General features: G+C 37.5%; 1 protein-coding gene and 1 non-coding gene across 4 annotated transcripts in view; both read left to right on the forward strand.

The window, feature by feature from the left end:
* The window catches only part of LOC128993812 (disco-interacting protein 2-like), a 368,811-nt gene that overhangs the window by 117,118 nt on the left and 231,356 nt on the right, over nt 1-20,337 (forward strand). The window lies entirely within an intron of this gene.
* Trnap-cgg (transfer RNA proline (anticodon CGG)) lies at nt 18,733-18,804 on the forward strand. Its single transcript has one exon. It is a non-coding gene; the product is annotated as a tRNA-Pro (tRNA).

Consider the following 20,337-nt stretch of genomic DNA (forward strand, 5'->3'; position numbering starts at 1 on the left):
CGCGATCTTGTACTCTTGTCCAATCATACAATAATTGCCCTTACAATAATTGCATCTTTTAAATATTATTTGGCGAAGGTTTGTTATATTTAAGGCTTATCTGTAGTCTAAGGTTGTGCTAATATCGACGATTACTGTGCGTATCTAGTAAAGTTATATTTTTGGATTTTTTAATAATGTATGAGCGTGGATTGGCGAGTTTTGATTTTAACAGTTCGATCAATGAATTGTAAACTTAGCCAATTTACGCTAGTAGATTTAAACTGACGATATAAGCACATAATGCCTCAGAACAAACACTGTCTTTACTCTGAGATTCTTCATAAATATTTGTACCTGATCATAATATTTGCATTTCTCCTAGTACCACAGACAGTCATGAGAAAGATAGGACACCCTGTACGACAATATAATACTGTGTAATTGACTCACACAGTTATTCTCAACCCAACTATGTATTTTACTGTACATCAGCTGTACATAAACGATTGCGAATTCGTTAAGATAAATAAATACATACAAACTCCATGTATATGCTATAATTAATGCTCTTTTAGGAGTTTCTGTATTGTTTATTTGTTGCCTCAGCGCATGGACGTAAACTCAAAGGCATGCAATAGAAAAAAAAAACAAACATGTATGCTAAACAAAAAGAAGTCAGCTTAAATTTGTTTGGCAGTGAGGCTGAGGCGGTCGCAGTGGTTTAGTGACTGGTCGGCGGGATTGACTGTGTCGTCGTACAATTAGAGTTTTTGCCGCATGTTGAATGCCATTGTATGCAGATTCCGTGCATCCACGTTGCGTTTATGGCACCGGTATTGCTATTTGCCCCTCCTCTCCCCCCCTGGCAGACGAGGTTTTGCTCGTTTTCTCAGCGGCTGCCTCCGCAGTAACCATCCTCCTTCGCATTTTTTTCGGATTTACAAATATTTAAGTTTTACGACGCTTATGGATGCTCTAGAAAATGAAGGAGTTGTATGTTCAGGATTATAGTTGGTGAGGAGTCATCTGATCAGAGGCTTCTTTGAGGTTCGAAACAGGACTTAACGGTCCTTGATCATCAGCATTTTTATAACTGAACATGACTATATGCATAATTCATTTCACCTATCTCCGCCTTTAAAGTACGAAGGGTGTTGCAATAGGAATCATAACGTAATCAATGACGAACATACTATAACTATTTGATACGTATTACAAAAAATTAGCATGTTTAATCTTTGTTATTACTATTATAGTTAATAAGACGTAATTTAAGGGTGCTTGAGGTCAGCAAATTGCAGAAAAAGCCAGAAAATATCACTCTGATGTTCATTGTAGAGCGCGGTGAGCCGAACACAGTATGTTGTCCTCGCAATTGACGACCCATTGTCCTACCCACGGCTTATAATGTAACTTTATATGTATCGCATCCCGCTGTCTCGCCCCGCATTTGAATACTGTGACCCCAGTCAAGTACGTTGCGCAACGCCGCGCCGTGGGATATCGGCAAAAATGAGGTTTATACGGTCATTCGTCAAACCTCATCCATTGTTTGTGTCACACATTAGAGTAGTTCGGCAGAGTCCACCATAGCTTCAAGAATATTTATCCTATTAATCACAAAAACTACGAATTATGTATTTAAATTTCAATAAATTTACTGAGGTTGCGTTACTTAGTTTCGCAAACATCAAATTAAATTTATGACCAGATAATTTGCGTAGTCAATGCTGTACAGTAGGCGTGACTACTCAGCTAAGTGGGTGTGTACAAAGTAGCACTACATTGGTATTGCACTCAGCGACGATGACCTGGTTAACGTTATCTACACGATTAGCTAACAGCGCCACAGAACATGCATGTGCAAGGATATTTCGTTGTAAATTTGCCTGATTTATCTCTCATTAACGTTCCCAATGCGACGTTGAGGCAGTGTACATCGGTTTCCCCTACAACTAATTATTTCAACACATCATGTTTTTGACACTTTCGTGTGATCTGGATACGTAACCATTCCAGTTTTCCTTCAATTTATCTTGGTTAAAAACTTTGCTCGATTGCTAGAAATAAGTAATAGACACCAGCCTACTATGTCGGTGACCTCCTACTTCTTCAATTTTTATTCTGAAACTGGATATTTAACAGGTAAATGTGACATATCATTCTATTAAAATATAGAAAACATTTTTGGATTGATACACGTTTTATTAATTAAAACAAGTTTTAAAACGGGATCTGAGCCATATCCACGCTGATGTAAACTTGGACTCCAATAAAGCGGAATTCCTGGCAAAAGTGGCAATATTGAAGTATCGGAATGCCATTAGTTCGTGGAGAGTGAAATTTCGACATTCGGTGTAGCCTAATCGATCAAGTATTCGATCGATATATCGATACGTGATTACACGTTGGTCCGCCGGCGGGGTTGCGCCACTGTAGATTATTGCTGTATTGAGCCAATTAAACAAGTCACAACTATTTGGACTGCCCACTCGTGATAGTTAGGCAGATATGGGTCTCAACGCCGTGGGTCGCAACTTTCGACCGTACTTCCGCATAATAACACGGCCATTATGGTAATTTTTCGCTTCTGTTGAAACAAGCCGCATAAGCGAGCTTCGTCGAATAATATTCATCCGTGTTGAAATGACGTACACGTCCTGTTATGCACTGAACTATGCCGCAAAGGGTACTAGCTAGTACATGAATGGAATTGCTATATGGTTACATAATAAAGGAAGTGCAGAGTACTGTACATGATAAATTATTATTTTAACTACATATCGTTGTTAATCTTAAAATCATTATCCTTAGTGCTCTAATATCGGTTGGAGAAATGTTTCCAAGTAAACTAGTACCGTTTGATGTAAAAAACGGGAGAAGATTAAAGGAACATACATCTAAAGGGGAAACTTTTTTATAAAAGGGTTTATAAAGATAGTCTCGTTTTTCTGTTTTACAGTTCCTCCACTTATGTTTTGAAAGTATAAATACAGTATGCTACTTTCTTCAAACTGTCCCAGATATTTATTACTTTCTGTCACATGTTTTTCATACGCCATTTTCATAAGCTGTATGCTATTTTCAAATTTCGTAAAACAATCATTGCCAAAAACGATAACCTAGCATTTAATCACATATGTAAATGGATTTTAAACCAAAACTAAATAGGACTACGTTCTTCTGTATCCAATAGTCAATGCTACGTTTTAGCTAAAGATTTCGTAACACAGAAACGTGATCGCAAATGAGCCTGTTCAGGTTGATTATCCTATAAGTCAAAGTTACTGTTTAAAATGCGTACCAAACTATGTTGTATTCTAAAACAAAACAACAGTGGTTTTGTTATCCCTTGTCTGCTGTTCAACTATGGTGAGCTGCAACCGGGATTGTGAGAAGTTGTGAAGTGTTGTGTCGTCTGCAGATCCATCACTTGTCAATGTCCTTGTCGTCTGTCGTTTGTAAACCTCCTTGCTTCTAATAGGAACACTTGAAAGACCACAGAGTAAAGTTTACATTTTACCTTGTTATCAGGCATTTGACTTTGTTTTACGATAACTATTAAAGGATTGTATGTGTATTTCGTGTGTAAAGTGTCAATTTGTGTACAGTACCGGTACTAAGTGGGTTTGACGGTTTAGTTGTCAGGGGGTTGGCAATTTACTTCATTCGGTTACTCGTGTCATGTCAAAGTGATGTGTAACATAATATTGCTTTACATTGTTAACACTAACGATTCTAACACTATAGCCATTCGTATTTAGGATTTGACTATGCATACGTAGTGCACCTTTGGGACCTTCAGTTCAGTCCTTCAGTGCAGTTATCGGGGTCGTGTCGTTTTACCATAGATTGAATCAGATCAATTAGATCTATGTAAGTTGTTCTTATCACTTCACTGAGACAACGGCGTAACTTTGGGTGTTTATTTTGAGATGTATATGAATTCAGAGTGAGGGTTAAAGTTTAATTTAACCCAACCTCGTAAGGCAACCTCATTATTTCCTGGCGAGCGGTATACCCATCAGCTACTAAGCTATTAAGGCACTGTATATTTTTTTACCAATACAGTTAATTCGCAATTGATTTGTATGCGGTCGAAATCGCTTTGCTCAAGTGTGTGTTAAAAATGTAGAAAGTTTAATTTAAAACTTGGTTTTGTACTTGACAACTCAATCGTACATTTTACAATGCTATTATTACCTCTCCTATTAAAACTAGAACACATTTCTACTGTGTTACAAGGAACAACGCCTTTCCTACACAATCATGATTGATATCGTGCAATTTCCATGATAATAAAACAACCAATGAATAACAAATTGGACCAATAATTCAGCAGCAATCAGCGCCGGCAGACCGGGGGTCGCCGACGTGTGTGTGTGCGTGTGTGGGTGCAGCAGCAAGGTCGACGTGGGTTGCGTCTCCCATATGGTCCTCGTGGTTTTGTTGATACACGAATCCATTGATATTTTTGCCCGAGAATATATTGTCACTGTGAATAGACCTTAAACTGTACATTTTGTAAATGTGAAAAAATCCTGTTTGTGTTTATATCCCCCCCTTTGGCTGTTATTTATCCTTTATGTCAACAATAGAGTCAGGAGGCTGTCAGTTTATTCATTGTTTAATTTTGAAGGACGTATAATAAGTTTTGTTATGTATATGTTTAGGACGACGCAGATTTTGCTTTGTATTAAATTAACTTGGCTTAACTATACCGCAATAGGTTACCTCCTGCTGAATCCTCCAAGTCTAATTTTACTACTTATCTTCCCAGTCCCTTCAAATGTAACGGTGTCATCTGCTTGTTTTGGTTAATCGTGCTAGTCTTGTTTGTGCCCTCAATCTGATTTACAGCTTATTACGTAAACATAACGTAAAATGTATCTAGTTTTTCCGACTATTCTATGGCTTGCCATTAACATTTTACGTGCTGCAAAATAACGCAATCCCCAACCCCTATTTATGGCGATATGTGGATTAGCTTAGAACAGTTGTACTTCTTGAACCTCCGAAGTGTGCTATGGTCATCGTTTGCACAATCCTATAGCAATCGAGCACAGATGTGACGGATGATGTTGATTGTTTGTGTGTTGTGATGTGGTGTAGGCGGACCGTGTGTTGCGTGTCGCGTGTAAAGCGCGGGAATCAAACACGGTATTGGCGGGAGAAAGTGTTGCGCAACACGATCACCGACTTTCCCCGTGCTGTGGGTCACCCCGGGCGGCCGTGCCCCTTGCCCTTCACTCCCACAACGGTGCAACTAATATATTACTTTTATGCAACTTTTATGTAGTTCTAGCCTTCAATTTTGTCTGTAGGAAAATAATATAGGTCAAGTTATTGATTAGTGGATTGAGTTTTATTTCCATTGTGTCTGCTTGCTGTTGTTGGTATTGCGTATTGCGTCGCAAAAGACAGCTGTGCGGGTAGATGTACCATAATCAGCGCCAATCACGGCTCTATTCATCTACACAGAGTGTTGTCAAGGTAACTGCCTGTTACTGAGACGCTAGTGTACACTGAACCAATCAGTGAAGACACTAAACACTAGAGTTCGAGATGCGCTAGGGGTTATGGGGTGATCCACGGTGGTAGCGTGTAAATACTTTGATTGACAGTTGCTAACTTTAGGCCACTATTTGTCTAATAATTGTGATTATTCTCTAAGGATTTGTTGTTTACCCCCTAACGTCGGCGATAAGTAACTCACTTCAAATACTGTCCTGTACTACCATCTGTAACTACTTATTTTGCGCCGTAACCTTTTGTGTCTTCTGGTACAATTCTTGATCGTGTTATTGTGAATCTAATTATTTATCGTTGAACGAAAAATGTGGGACTATTCCATATTTGAACCTCAATATGTTTATTTTTTTGTCAAAGTACGGACTTTTATTTTTGAGATAAATGGTAAGTCGTCAAAAAAAGTTATCCAATTAAGCCATTCAAGTGATGATTACTTTATAATTGACATAATGATAGTAGTTTTTATTTTTTTACTTCAGCTTAAATTTTCTGGTTTCAGAATGGTTTACATTGTAATAAATTATCACGGAATAATATCAAAAGAGCAACACAAAACCGGTATTAGTTACCGAAACTGAAAATGGTCAAGCCGGGGCGGGACCTTGACAACCCACGTGAGATAATCATCTAAATCAAACAGCGAAACAGCGATACTACACGTAATGGGATTTATACGACGGCGATCTGCGGAGATACGCGGCGTATGTTGATTGAATGGGCTCATTCACAGCCGCGGCGCTGATAGTATCTGCGGTGGGCGGACCTGATCAAAACACGGACGTTGAGAATGGAAATTTGTCAAGGGTGATTGAATCAGCCGGTTATGTCTTGCTACACGCTGGATGTGTGGACATGTTGAGATGTATACTTTGTCCAAGATGTGTAGACTACAATACAAGTTGGGCAGTACTTTGTTCAACATACACACACGTAAGTATACTCTTGGCACTACCGAAAACATGGTTTAAATACTCGTATCATTGGTTATAGTGTCGCGTTATAAAATTGTTTTATTTTTGTATATTTTAACGCCATTGGTATTTAAAATAAATTTGAAAGCCTGGTCCAAACTCTTGGGTCCATTCGTCGTAGACCTTTGGTAGATAACATCATTTGAAAGTTAAATGACAAAAAAAAAATGGCATCTGAATCCAAAATCGACATTGCTCAGGATATTACTAAATCTTCCGATTTGAGGCAAACTAGGCATTATTTATTGTAGATAAGTAGGCCTACTCGCGGCGGCGGTGACACGTGCGATTCGCTGTCGCAACGCAGCCACCCCAGTGACCCTCATCGTACTGCAACAGACACGCCTGCGTCTACAGTCTACCTCTTGCAATACGTTGCAACATCACACGGGTGCAAACTGTACATGTTGATATGGCCACTGAAAGCATTGATAGTTCTGGCTGGTTCTGGATGGACACCATGCAAATCCAAGGGAGTTATTTCAAGTGGAAGTTCGTATTGTATCGTATACAGTAACAACGCTGATGTTTCTAATGCCATTGAAACAGGGGTCGTCATTGGTTTGTGTAACAGTGGTATCTTTTTATAAACAACTATTTATTTTTTATTTTCTTCTGTGGTAGCCATCGAAGTATAATAACAAAACTTGTGTTATATACTTCGATGGTGGTAGCTTGACGAATATAGCATGTCTAGCTGGACGCATACCGTATACTTTATTATTTGGGATATACAGTACGGATTGCAAACATAGTGGAGCATTTGAAGCGAGTTTCTTGCATAAGCTCTTTGAGAAATGGTCTAGTATTAAATTTACCGTGTTGGACTATGGCCACGTTTAATTAAAAACTAGAACCAGTTCAGTGACTAATTTGAATGCAGAGGTCCATTGCCCTGCAGTTAACAGCTATCAGATTATCAGCTAACCGGCCTGTAGGTATAAAAGCTAGTCTGTTGGAATGTTGAAGAAGACAAAAGTGCTGTGGAGCGGCCTCTGGTCAAGGTGGCATTCCTACACTGGTCCTGCGAGCCGGGTATCTGTCGTTGACGTGCCGGGCACTGGGCACTTGCGTACATATTAAGGTCGATTCACACATATCAGTTCAGTCACAGTTCCGTTACAGTCCAGTTACAGGTCAGCCTCAGTTGCATCCGCAATTTCTCAGTCAATTGTCCGTCAGTTGGTTTCAGTCAGTCTTCCGTCTCTAAAATTCACAGTAATTTACAGTCAAAAGTTTTAAATTATAAACCTATATTCTATCAAGTTTTCATCGTCCATCTTGTTGACTGCTACAAACAGTACTCAAAATATAAACACAACCATTTAAACAACAATAACACTATTTTCTAACCTTAAACAGGTCCGTCAGGCGTCCGAACAATCCAAAAGCGGTGGAAAGAAATCTGAAATTAACTGACGGATGCCGGTAGAGCGACTGACGGGACTGCAACGGATAAGTGTAGATAGCGCAATAGAAAATCCATTAAAGAATATTTTTGTTAACTGTGACGTGCCTGAAGTGACTGGACTGTGACGTTCCGTAACTGATGTGTGTGAATCGACCTTTACGTTACCTATTGGGCATAAGTAACACTGTGATAACTGTCATGGGCAGAATCAATTCTAGCCATCATAGTGGGGGATCATAGAGGGTTTCCTGAACGTTTCTTGAGTTATATATTTTACGAACCTCTTGCGTCAATATATTACATACGAATGAAATATTTTATTCAGATTTGATGTTGCGCGGTGGGCGAAAGTGTTAGTAACGCCTACTCAGGGTCAATGACACCACCAGTTGACCAGTCACACTCCTTGTTGTTGATTGATACTTTATGACTTTGCCATACTCCCACTGACAAAGATTCTTTCGATTTAAATGTCCCGAGCTTAAGTTCTGTTTGAAATTGAAAAAGATAACCTTAGATAAGATCTATTGCCTGTGTATACGCTGATGATTAGAATTGTCTATCTCTTGTTCTGTGAAAAATCCTGATTCAAAATGCAGTGTTTTTTATACGTTGTACGAGTATGTTGTACAAAATTGTGTTTATTGTCTGAAGATTCATAGTTCACTCTCGAAATAAGATTCTCGATAAAAATCAAATATGGAATAAGTCTGTCAGTAACATAGATAATAAATAAGTAGTTGACCTGCTAAGCTTGTTGCCGGAAACATGATCAGCTCGGCAATAGAAAGTGGATCCGGCGCATGCGTTGTAAGTTCACTCGACCTCTGCGCGTCGCGGTTACGAAACTCACAATCACACATCCTCACGTTGGCTGTGAGATCCTTCAATGGAGTCAATATTAAAATATTGGCTTTGAAGACGTAGAAACACAACTATCAAATAGAACTATCAGCACTTTATTTACAGTTGGTTTTAATAATGGCGAGTTTGTGTTATTCAAGTTTATATTGCGGACATTATTTACATTGATTAGTGAAAAACAAATTTTTGAAGATTATTTGATCAAGTGAGAAATAAATTGAAATAAAACAAGATTGGTACACAAACCTAGCACAACTTGGAAAATCACGATTGAAAAACCACTCAGGAAAATTGATGTAAAAAACAATAACATAAACATAACAAAAAACAATAATTTAGTACAAACTGAGATTACGAGAGAATCAAACACAAATCAATCATGAGTCGATTTGCAGCTTTTTACAACAACATGACATCATTAAATACGAAAAGCAACAAAAATTGATCAATCATAAATCAGCTACAGTGGGGGGGGGGGCACTTTTACCTTATTAATGGAGAAACTAAGATTAAAACACATAGTGGATACAATATAGTACAACGTATCTAATAGTCAATGGTACAACTTAATTATGAACAGATACAATGAATACTCAACTATCTGGTCACAGTTCGGTAATCTTTGGTGTCAAATATCGTATTCTTGACTGAAATCTTTGCCTCGTATTATTAAAACAATTCCCAGTTTTACTTATTAAAAATAGTTATTACAACTCTTTAACCATGAGTTTTAATGAATGCGGACGAAACCTCAAGTGCTCTTAATAACATCAGTTCTGATCTGGCGCTTTGGTAATTAGTCCAATAAATATTGAAATTCGAAGAAACGCCAGTTCCAATTTGCGTTAACTATCACCAGCAATAAAGTAAAAGTTAAAAACCAAACGATCAGTTTAGTTCTGAGAGGTGGCAATTACTTGATCTAAAGTTTTCTCGAGGTTCAATTAGGGGAAGGTTAACGCTCCTCGGATCTCCAACTATGTGAACGTTGGTTTATCCTCTTCTTTGTGTCTCCTGCAATATTGCTTTGGAACCATTGACAAAATTGTGTTTAGGTTGATGACTAGTGACTTGATGATGATGAGTCCATGCAGGATGAAAGGCAGTTGTATTGGCGGTCTACATGATTTTTTTCAATCGCCTCTCTTGAAACGTTAGGCTCACTTATACAAATTATCTCCGTAACACAGCCCAAGAAGAGGATAGCTATGGCAATCTTCGTGACTCGTTCCTTTCGCACAGGCATCGCCTATGTACCATTCATGTATTTAAGGAGTTATAAGTATTGGTGTATTTTTTTTATTTCAGCATCATACTTCTTTTTTTGTAATTGATTGTTACATATTTAATCTTCTTTATTGTATAAAATACAAGAGCTGCAATATGCTAAGTGTAACCGTCTCGGGAGGTTTACCGAAAGCACTATTAGTTACTAATAATTACGCTTTATTCAGTGTACGACAGTATATTACGGCTGCAACCTAACCTGTAGGTAATGGTCAGTGAGCTCTCAGTTACGTAGGAGGCGGATGACGATCGTTTGGGATGAAACCAGTTTGAGACAGGCTCATAAACAAGACATTTGCTGCTCGCCTTCGACTGTTGGTCGACGGAAGCCGAACCATTCTGACTCTAGCTTGTCTGTTAGGTCTTGGGTATTTCAAGTTGTTCTACGTTAACGGTTACTATATTTGGAAGGACAAGCTATTACATTTGGTCTAAATACCTTTTATTTAGCTACATCCAAAGTTAATATGAATTTTTTTCTCAAATTCAGTCGCTGTTGTGTTTTGTTTTTCTACACATATGGTTGTTTTTCTAGTTTTTCATGTTTTTTTGTTTTTTTTTTGCTTCGAGCGAACGGTCCAAAACCTGGTCTTGTTGTTTCTAACGTTGATACTTTTGTCAATAACGACCTTACCACCATTCATACCATTGATTGGTAGCCCAATGTCAAAATTTTATATTTTTTTGCTTTTGGGTCCAGCATTGGCCCTGCTTCCAATTTGAAGGCAAGCACTTTCTATAACATCTTGGTTACCCATAAAACTAATTAATGCATTAGAAAAATATAAAAATGGTACACGAGAACAAAATTCTACAAACTGTTGAGGTTTTAGTATTTTTGTTCAGATATTTGGCCTATACTACAAATCAAGATATATTAGGCTCAATATTGGGGTTTTGATGGCATATGTGTGAATGTATGCCACTTATCTGTGGAATACAACGGCTTGGATACGAAGATTCTTAACGGCTTTACCTCTTATAATATATATCTAAAATATCCATTTTAGCCGTGAACCAAATACAGGCGAAGAAATCTTTTGAAAAGTTCCAGAACTTTAATTTGCTAAGTGAATTTTTACTTAACATTTATATGATTGATGCGGTCTGAATCCAGAACAGCTATTGGCGGCTAATATAAGTTGACAAGTTGTTTGTCCAAGAATAACCTTTAGTGAGGATCCCAATTGTAATAACCAGATGAGATAGTGTCGTGTTATTTGTTGATCGTCTTACTATAGTCCCCAGGGTTCCACTATTGGCCGGTATTGTTTCTTGTCGACTCTCTCTTGCCACTCTTGTGAAAGCTCTCATTAGTACTGTTCCGTTTTGTACTTGCGTCACCCGACATTGCCTACAAGGACTGGCCATTGCTGTCTTCTGATACGGTAAACTCTAAACGTGGTACAAACAATCAAGAAGGATTCCTAAAACACTATGTAGAAATTGGAGGGTATAGCTGTCAGGCTTCTAGCTTTTATTATGTGTGAAAATCCTATACTGAGATATACATCATGTTGATGGTGTTAATTCTTAAAAAAATCTAGGCAAAAAAGGTCATAAGGTGCATTACCAAATTGTTATGGTTCACTCAATAACGAGTCTAAGTAAGCTGTTCAACTGAGAAGATTTTTTAGAAAAATAATACATGCTTACGTATCATCATGTTTTGTGTCTTGGGATTTTAGTGTGAGTAAATTACATGCTGTTTTGCCTTACACTGATTTAGTAGAACCTTTGCCTATTGTATGGTAGGACTCATCGAAGATCCTTTCATTGACCTATTGTTTCTTGTACGATATTTTGATACAACAGACGATGCTCTCGTAGATCATTGATTGAGATGAGAGAGGAGGATTGCTGGTGGCTGCTGGAACTAAGTAGACCAACATGTGTGGCCGCACGACACGACCGCTGCTATTGTCTAGTCTGGAGTCAACGCCCAGGCCACTTAGCAAGGGCAATTAATACTGTATATACATAGTAAAGCTTGTTTAACCAGCCGACAGACTTGAAACATTCTGTAAATTTACTTATGTGTTGAATTGGTATCATTATCAAGCCCCTTGTTGTCCTACATTTGTTTGTACACAAGTGGATTGAAAATGAAACATTTTTTTCGAAACTAACCGCCCGAAACTATAATAGATAGGATTGACGACGTAACATAAGTTGTAAACCTACAATATGGTCATAAATAGATCCTGGAGATAATGCTGAATAAATTAAAATAAACTCGATAAAAATATAATAAACTTTCCAAGACATTTCTGTTTACTGAATAAATGTTACAGTTTCATGGATTATGAACAAAATTGCTTCCATAATGTTTACTACAAATATCACGAACTTCTCCGAATTTAGGTTCAAGCTGCCAAAGTTACACTCCGTCCGATTAATAATTGAGGAACTTTTCAGCAGATGTCTGAACTTTATCCGAGTTTAGTTAGGAAGACTGCCTCAACAGCGAGCAGTCGGAAAGGAGGAAAGTGTAAAGGAAAAAGTGAGAAAGTTCTTACAGTTGCGGGAAAGTGCAGTGGCAAATCCTACTGTTTACAAAGTAAGCTTAATTCGCACCGTTTATCACGACGAAGGTTCACAGCAACAATTAAACATCCGTTACTCGTGAACTGGTTTTTTCCACAATTAACGCCACTTTAAATGCCGCCTCGTTTTCGGGATTTAGCGTTTGTGAAATTCTTTTGTCCTTATAGTTTCGTTGTGTAACCTAAACTTTTTGTGAAAATGACGATGAGTTTTGGTTTCTTAAGTAGTCAATTATTGTCATTTAATTACTTACTGTTGTGGTTTTAATTTATCATTATATTTCTCATAATATATTCTTATACCTCAACGTTACTTCTCATTTTGTGAAAACATTGTGTACACAACTCGTAGTAATTAATTATCGTATGTGGTAATCAGACGGAAATGTAAGCGTTTGTTTGATATTATGTTGTTCATACAGTCTTCTATAGAAGAAGTCACGTACACAATATCAATAAAATTCTTCTTCGTGTTTCACAAGCTAGCGTCTTGTAGTTAAATGATTTAAATCTAAGCGTTTCCATATACTGTACTCACCTTTAGGTTGGAGCTCGTTCGCTGCGCTCACTTGCCTTCAGGTTAGCTCGTTCGCTACGCTAACTCGCCTCCAGGTTGAAGTTCGTTCGCTACGCTCACTCACCTTTTGGTTGCAAATTAGCTGTTGTCATAAATGTAAAAGAAATAATAGTGCTGCACCCTGTTGGTAATCCTTGTAACTTTAATGCTATTGAACATCATAGAACAGAACCAACTTGTTTAATTGAAACAGCTGTTAAGATTCAATAATTCCATTTCTCATAAGGTTAACATGGGAAACTCCAGAGCCACTGGGGCGGAGCCCGAAAGGATTTTTGAAATAAGAATATGCCTATATGTTAATCGGGAATGTGAGCTATCATCATGCCAAATTTCAGCCCAATCCGACCAGTATTTTTCGAGTTTACTTTTCCCATACACACATACACACATACAGCAACCACCTCTTTTTTATAATAGTATATAGATATAGATAGATCCTACTAATATTATAAATGAGAAAGTTTAGATGTATGGATGTATGGATGTATGGATGTATGTTTGTGACAAGTGAACGCGAAAAATACTGGTCGGATTGGGCTGAAATTTCGCATGATGATAGCTCACATTCCCGATTAACATATAGACATATTCTTATTTCAAAAATCCTTTCGGGCTCCGCCCCAGTGGCTCTGGAGTTTCCCATGTTAACCTTATGAGAAATGGAATTATTTAATCTTAACAGCTGTTTCAACTAAACAAGTTGGTTCTGTTTTATGATGTTCAATAGCATTAAAGTTACAAGGATTACCAACAGGGTGCAGCGCTATTATTTCTTTTACATTTATGACAACAGCTAATTTGCAACCAAAAGGTGAGTGAGCGTAGCGAACGAACTTCAACCTGGAGGCGAGTTATTGTAGCGAACGAGCTAACCTGAAGGCAAGTGAGCGCAGCGAACGAGCTCCAACCTAAAGGTGAGTGAGCGTAGCGAACAAACTTCAACCAGGACGTGATTGAGCCATGCGAACGAGATAATCTTGAAAATTAAGAAGTTAAACGGGGCAAAGCCCGCGGGTTACAGCTAGTAGATAATAAATCCCTTATTCCAAAAAGTATAAAGAATGAAATTATGAAATCAGTTAATAAAATTGTTATGTTTATAAGCCCCTCAATACCTTGATAAACTTAGAAAGCTTTTTTACAGATTTTTTTTAAATATTGTGCAAATTGGTCTAGTCCTTGCATACTCAAGAGTGTGTTCTGGAATTCTGGTATTCTGGTGGATAAAACAGTTGAACCACAGTATAAAAGACTGGTAGTCGAAGGGAACTGTTTTTTTGTATCTGTCTGTAGATCTATTTGTGAAGTTAGCTCAAATGTCTTCATATCTCGATTTTTTAATAAACTTAAAAATCCCCATAAATCACAAGGTTAAAAGTGCCTTTATAAATCGAAGGTTTACCGTATTACTAACCATGGCAAAGTTCATTCGACAGACATTTAAGCATTATTCCTTATCAAAGTAAGTTACTTGCGTTCATACATGTTTGTATAAAAACACGTTATCATACTGTGTATATGTAATACTCAAATAATCGCTCGGTGAACGGCAGCAATAAATTAACTCCACATTTAGACCAAAGACTTGCAGGGAACGTAAACAACACCCCGTGAACACATTTGTTATCTCAACCGAGCACAAATACACAGTTCCACACAAGCGTGATTCTAGGTCAATGGAACGCTCGCTGACGTTTCAAATGTACATATTGTGATTGCCATTGTCTAAACTTGTATACATCAATGTGTCTGTTGTGTAATCCTTGATGCAGAATAATTGACATGGATTGCTATCAATTTATATAAAGTTTTGTGTAATTATATATTTTTTTTACATCTGAACCAAATATTCAAGCATGTAAAAGATAAATTATTTAAATTGGTTGTATTTTTATGTTTACATGATCGATATTGTTATTTGATTAGAAATCCTTTGCAAACCTGTACAAAACCGCATTTATAAATATAAACGTTGAACATTTTGTTAGTGGTATCATTGGCTTCTGCATGCTGAAGTAGACATCCCATCTAAATGGACCAGCTAGTGGACGGATGATGTGATAGAACTGATGCTATAGCTTACAGAAAGTTGTCCATTCTGTTTGGCTTAGTTAACCAATTGGCGACAAACCAATTCATTAAACAAATCAGCAATTTGCGTATCGCACTTTGTGGGTTGGGTGGTGCTTGCATTTGTTATAATATTGGCTACAATTTTATCATGGATGTCTAGTTCTATCTATAGCACATACAAATCGCCGGGAACGGGACGATTGGCACACATTTTTGGATCTTCTGCCCATGGCAGTATTGGCACAATCATTTGAGCGGAATAAGTAGGGTCAACTCGCCTGCTTGGAAAAGGCACGATTGGCATAACCGCTCGACCAGGTAGACGCCATCGAACGAGGGAAAACGGGAAGTTTAAAATTCCCCGTCAACTCTGCTACGACAGTCATTTGCCGGTAATATCGCGTATTTTCAAAGGTTAAGTTAGGTTAGGTTAGGTTAAGTTAGATTAGTGTGGTTTTATTTGGATCCAGCTAGCGCAGTGACCGTAGCTGCAGAATTGTCGCGCAAACTTCTTACACCTTGCTTACTCCAATAAGCACCACAGCAGGGAATTTGTGCGGACAAAACAATTTCCATTTTCCCGCATTCTGGCTACCTGGCTGTACTTCCTTACCGGTCTGTTGTGCCAATCGTGCCTTTCCGAATCTTACAGGTTGACCCTTCTTAATCCTCTCTAATGATTGTGCTAGTCGTGCTATTCCAAATCGGCAAAAAATATGTGCCAATCGTTCTACGGCCAAATCGCCGTACTATAAGATCTATGATACACAAATCCTTATTTCGTTTGATCGTAAAACTTACGAATCTTAAGGTTTTAAATCGAAGAGGTACACCTATGTGGTCCCTACTTCGATGTCGTGTGGCGCGTCGGTTTGCGCGTCGGACTGACGCAATTTGATTGCGCCGCTGCGCCGGTGAATAGACGGTGGGATTGTCGGTGGCGCATTGTCCGACAAATAGACGGCTTTGGGCGGTTCATTAGCCAGGTCATCAATCAGGCGCGGTCGTCGCCCCGAGTCATCGAGCCATCATCAGGGCTTCATGGCACAGGACGCTGCTTGAGACATCAAACGTTCATCAGGGCTCCGTACATTAGCCACCATCACAATTAATTATAAGTATACTGTATGCTTCTCCCTACCTCCATCTAGGGTCCATAATGCACTGGATGCATGAATAAGTCGATTTAGGATTCGTAGGGCATTAGACACACAAATAACATTGTTCTAGGGCATTTAATGTTCAAATCATATAACCTTTTCTAGGACCTATAATCTATTGGATGCCTGATTACTTAAACCTTCATCCATTATCCCTAGTACATGGGACATCTTCATACGTTTATCATAGATGCACAGTGTACTGGATGTCTTATTATATTAAACCTATGTAGGATCCGTAGTGTATCATAAATAGTATACTGTATGCTCCATCTCCCTGCCTCCATCTAGGATCCATAATGCACTGGATGCATGAGTATAAGTCGATTTAGGATTCAATGTGCATTGTTGCTCAAATATAACTATACTCACAGTGCATTAGACACATAAATAACACATAAATTGTTCTAGGGCATTTAATGTTCAAATCATATAACATTTTCTAGGACCTATAAAATATAATGCATTGGATGCCTGATTACTTAAACCTTCATCCATTATTCCCAGTTAGGACATCTTATACGTTTATCATGGATGCATAGTATACTAAATGTCTTATTACATTAAACCTATAGGATCCGTAGTGTATGCTCAAATACATGAATCTAGGATCAGTATTCCGATAGATGCTGAAATACATGAACTACAATATGTGGAAGTAATGGTGCATTTGATGCATAAATACATACATACAACCACAGTTCATTAACAGCTCAACTACATAAAGTTATTCTCGGATCTATAGTGAATTTCACGATATCTGTCTAGGATTTATGATGGACTGGAAGGCATAACCCTTATAGTACCTTATTGATCAACCACTATCGTTGCCAGCGACTAGAAGACCTTTTATCTGAACTTGGTAGTACCGGCACACTGAATGATCCAACACATCTGGAATCTGCATTGAGCGACTAAATAAACATACCCAGTCAAACACGTAGTCAGCATTCTGTTTCAGCTGTATGTCAGCTGTTTCATGTCTATAGACACTGTACAAGGCGTGAGCAAATAAATAAAGACACTACAAATTCCAAAATTGTAATACCTTCTGAACTAAAGTAAGTCATAAGTCGTTTATTCAGCAAAATTAACATAAAATGCATTAGCTACGTCAACTACGTCAAAAAGTACTTCGATTTGTCTCATATTCCTTTCTTACCTCACTACAAGTCGAATAAGGTCCTTTAAGCTATTCATTGCGAAACAGAGTTTTCTCCCAATTCCCTCTTCCGACCACTAATCAAACGACCCCACAATCTGCTGGAACCTGTTATGTCACCGGGTTCGTGGGAACGCCGCAGTCAAACGGACAGTCGGGGGATACAAACACAAACCCAATTACGGGAGTGGACTGGACTGAAGACTGAATGGAAAGTAAATGAAGTGAAAGTGGCAGAAGTAGGAGCCGGGTGATTTGCCGGGGTCGCGGCCTTCTTTCGTGTCACAGTTGTATATCTTCACTGCGGTGTATTTGTAAGAAAACGTGGTTGTTATAGTTAATATACTGCCATTCAGGGAACATACGGCTCGGTTACAACGATATAAGTTTGTTTTCATCATACTGTCCAGAAAACAGCCGTATTTATTTCTCTAAATCGTCCGCAAAATCGTAGTTTTCAGGTAATTTCAAATAGAGAACAGAAAAAAAAAACATATGGTAAATGGTTCGGTTATTTGTTTATGGCATATTATAAAACGCTGCTAATCACACGATATTTTAAGGTATGTTTGTAAATAACAGAAATATAAACATTGATGATGGCTTTATATAACCTCAAATTATGTGATCTAATTTTGTAATGATAAGAAGGTTATTTCCAGAGCCAGCCACTTTCGCTCCTAATGATGAAAATTACTATTTGTGGATTGGTGGATCAAAATAATTGTTTTTACAAACATATTTTCAAGTGTGGAAAATAAGTGCAGTATGCGGTTGGATTCAGCAGTGGTGTTTATAAGTTTATAAGTTTTAAGTGTCTTCTTCAATTTTAAAGGTTTTATCAAGCACTATGTAATAATATGGTAGTTTTTAGTAGCTAGTGGCAATAAAAATAACTGAAATTTATTTGGAAGTTTTCATCTATTTTTTGAAACTGCTGTATTCTTTATCATGCCAAGTATGAAGTTATAGTAGTAATTTATGGTAGCTACACTTTGTAATCTGCAGTGTATGCTAGTTCTCTAGTGACCTCGTACTACAGACAAAGCTGAACTCGTAATAAAACACATCAGTGTATAGTCTTATCAATATAAACCATCTGATTACAACAGTTTCAGTCCTACTGCCTCCGCCACTTTCACGATGTTTCGTTGTGCGTCTCATGGCCTGTTGGTCTAGGGGTATGATTCTCGCTTCGGGTGCGAGAGGTCCCGGGTTCAAATCCCGGACAGGCCCTCAAGTTTTATCGGTTTGTAATTACCAGGATAGTTACAAGGAGTGAAATTAATAAATTTGTTTCGCTTGTTTTCATGATTTAATGTAATTTAACGTTGGATTTGTGTTAATTACTTATATAACTTTTATTTCAGTTTTATACATCGTTGACACACTATGGGTGTATATTTTGAGAGGAGTATTGAATAAATAGCGTTTTATTTTTTTTTTTCAATTTTCTTATCCTACTAAATGTATTATATGCAAGTGAGTTAACCTTACCTAACCTTTACAAATTATACTAGGTCATAAATGAAAAGTACGGTATTATAACCGTTGATGGCATGCTTTTAATGAATACTGAACAGCCGTGTTATAATGCATCTTAACATATTTGTTTCATTATATTGAGCCGTTTGAGTGGTCGTGTAATGAATGATACGTAACGTTTACGATGTGATCGTGACTGGAGCCTGTATCTCTAGTGCAGTAGTTAAGTTGTCAATCCCATCTCATACTTACGGTGACGTAAGTACAATACTAGTTACACGCTACACGTTGCTGTATAAAAGGGTTAAAACCGTTTGCAGGAAACTGAAGCGTGTTTTACTGAAACTTGTGTTTAATGAACTAAACCGTATAAAAAACATAGTTCTAAGTCAGATACTTTGTTTACAGTACTTTATTTCAACAAATGAATACAACAATGACCCAAGGGTCAAACTTGATTGAACTGAGTGTTGTTTAAGTTATTTCCACAAATAAAATATGCGAAGAAGAAATTTAGATTTTTTTAGTCTTTAACAATGACGGAATCACAGTTTTTGTTCATTTATAAATTTAACAAGCCCCTCCGACTGGGAGAAGGTAAACTCAGTTTGATTGAGTCGATATAAGCGAAAATGGTTCCATTATTCATAAATCAACCTATAAAAATAATAAACCTCATTGAATTTCAACCCTATGGTATTTGTTTTCGTATATTTTGGTCTTCAAAAGTTTCTGACAAATTTTGTTGTAAGTTCAGTGTATGTTCTAATGTATTATACGAAGTCATCGCGGAATCCACTTCTACACTCGTGTTGTTTTATACTTTTGTGTAAATATGTAAAATGAGTTATTAAACATTGGTTTTCTTTATTTGTTTATAATTTGAAATTTTCGTGATTTTGTTTCAAGAATTTGCAAACCAGATCATTTAACTAAACTAAACTTGAACTGTGTTCAAGTGTTCAATGTGTTCGTCATAACTGTAAACGTAATAATTAGAATCAAAACACTTCTAACACGATGTCAAGTAACGAACAATATTATAGTTTTTGTAAAACGCGAAGCAAAAAGACTATAACTGTACTGTAATAGATGTATCCTCTCAATATTGTAGTATTTGTTTTGAAAACAATGTATTGATGTGACAACACATTGTAGTCAGTGTCCTAGACTACATGCCCGACATCGCTAGTGGTCGTATACAAACATGCATATGCAAGTAAGACTTGGTCGTTATCGGTAAAGGTGTCTGTCAGCCATTATGTCTTATCTGTCGACACAATT

This window comes from Macrosteles quadrilineatus, unplaced genomic scaffold (assembly GCF_028750875.1).
Source record: "Macrosteles quadrilineatus isolate MER2022 unplaced genomic scaffold, UCM_ALF_1.0 Scaffold_5__1_contigs__length_97177068, whole genome shotgun sequence".
Classification (NCBI taxonomy): Eukaryota; Metazoa; Arthropoda; class Insecta; order Hemiptera; family Cicadellidae; genus Macrosteles; species Macrosteles quadrilineatus.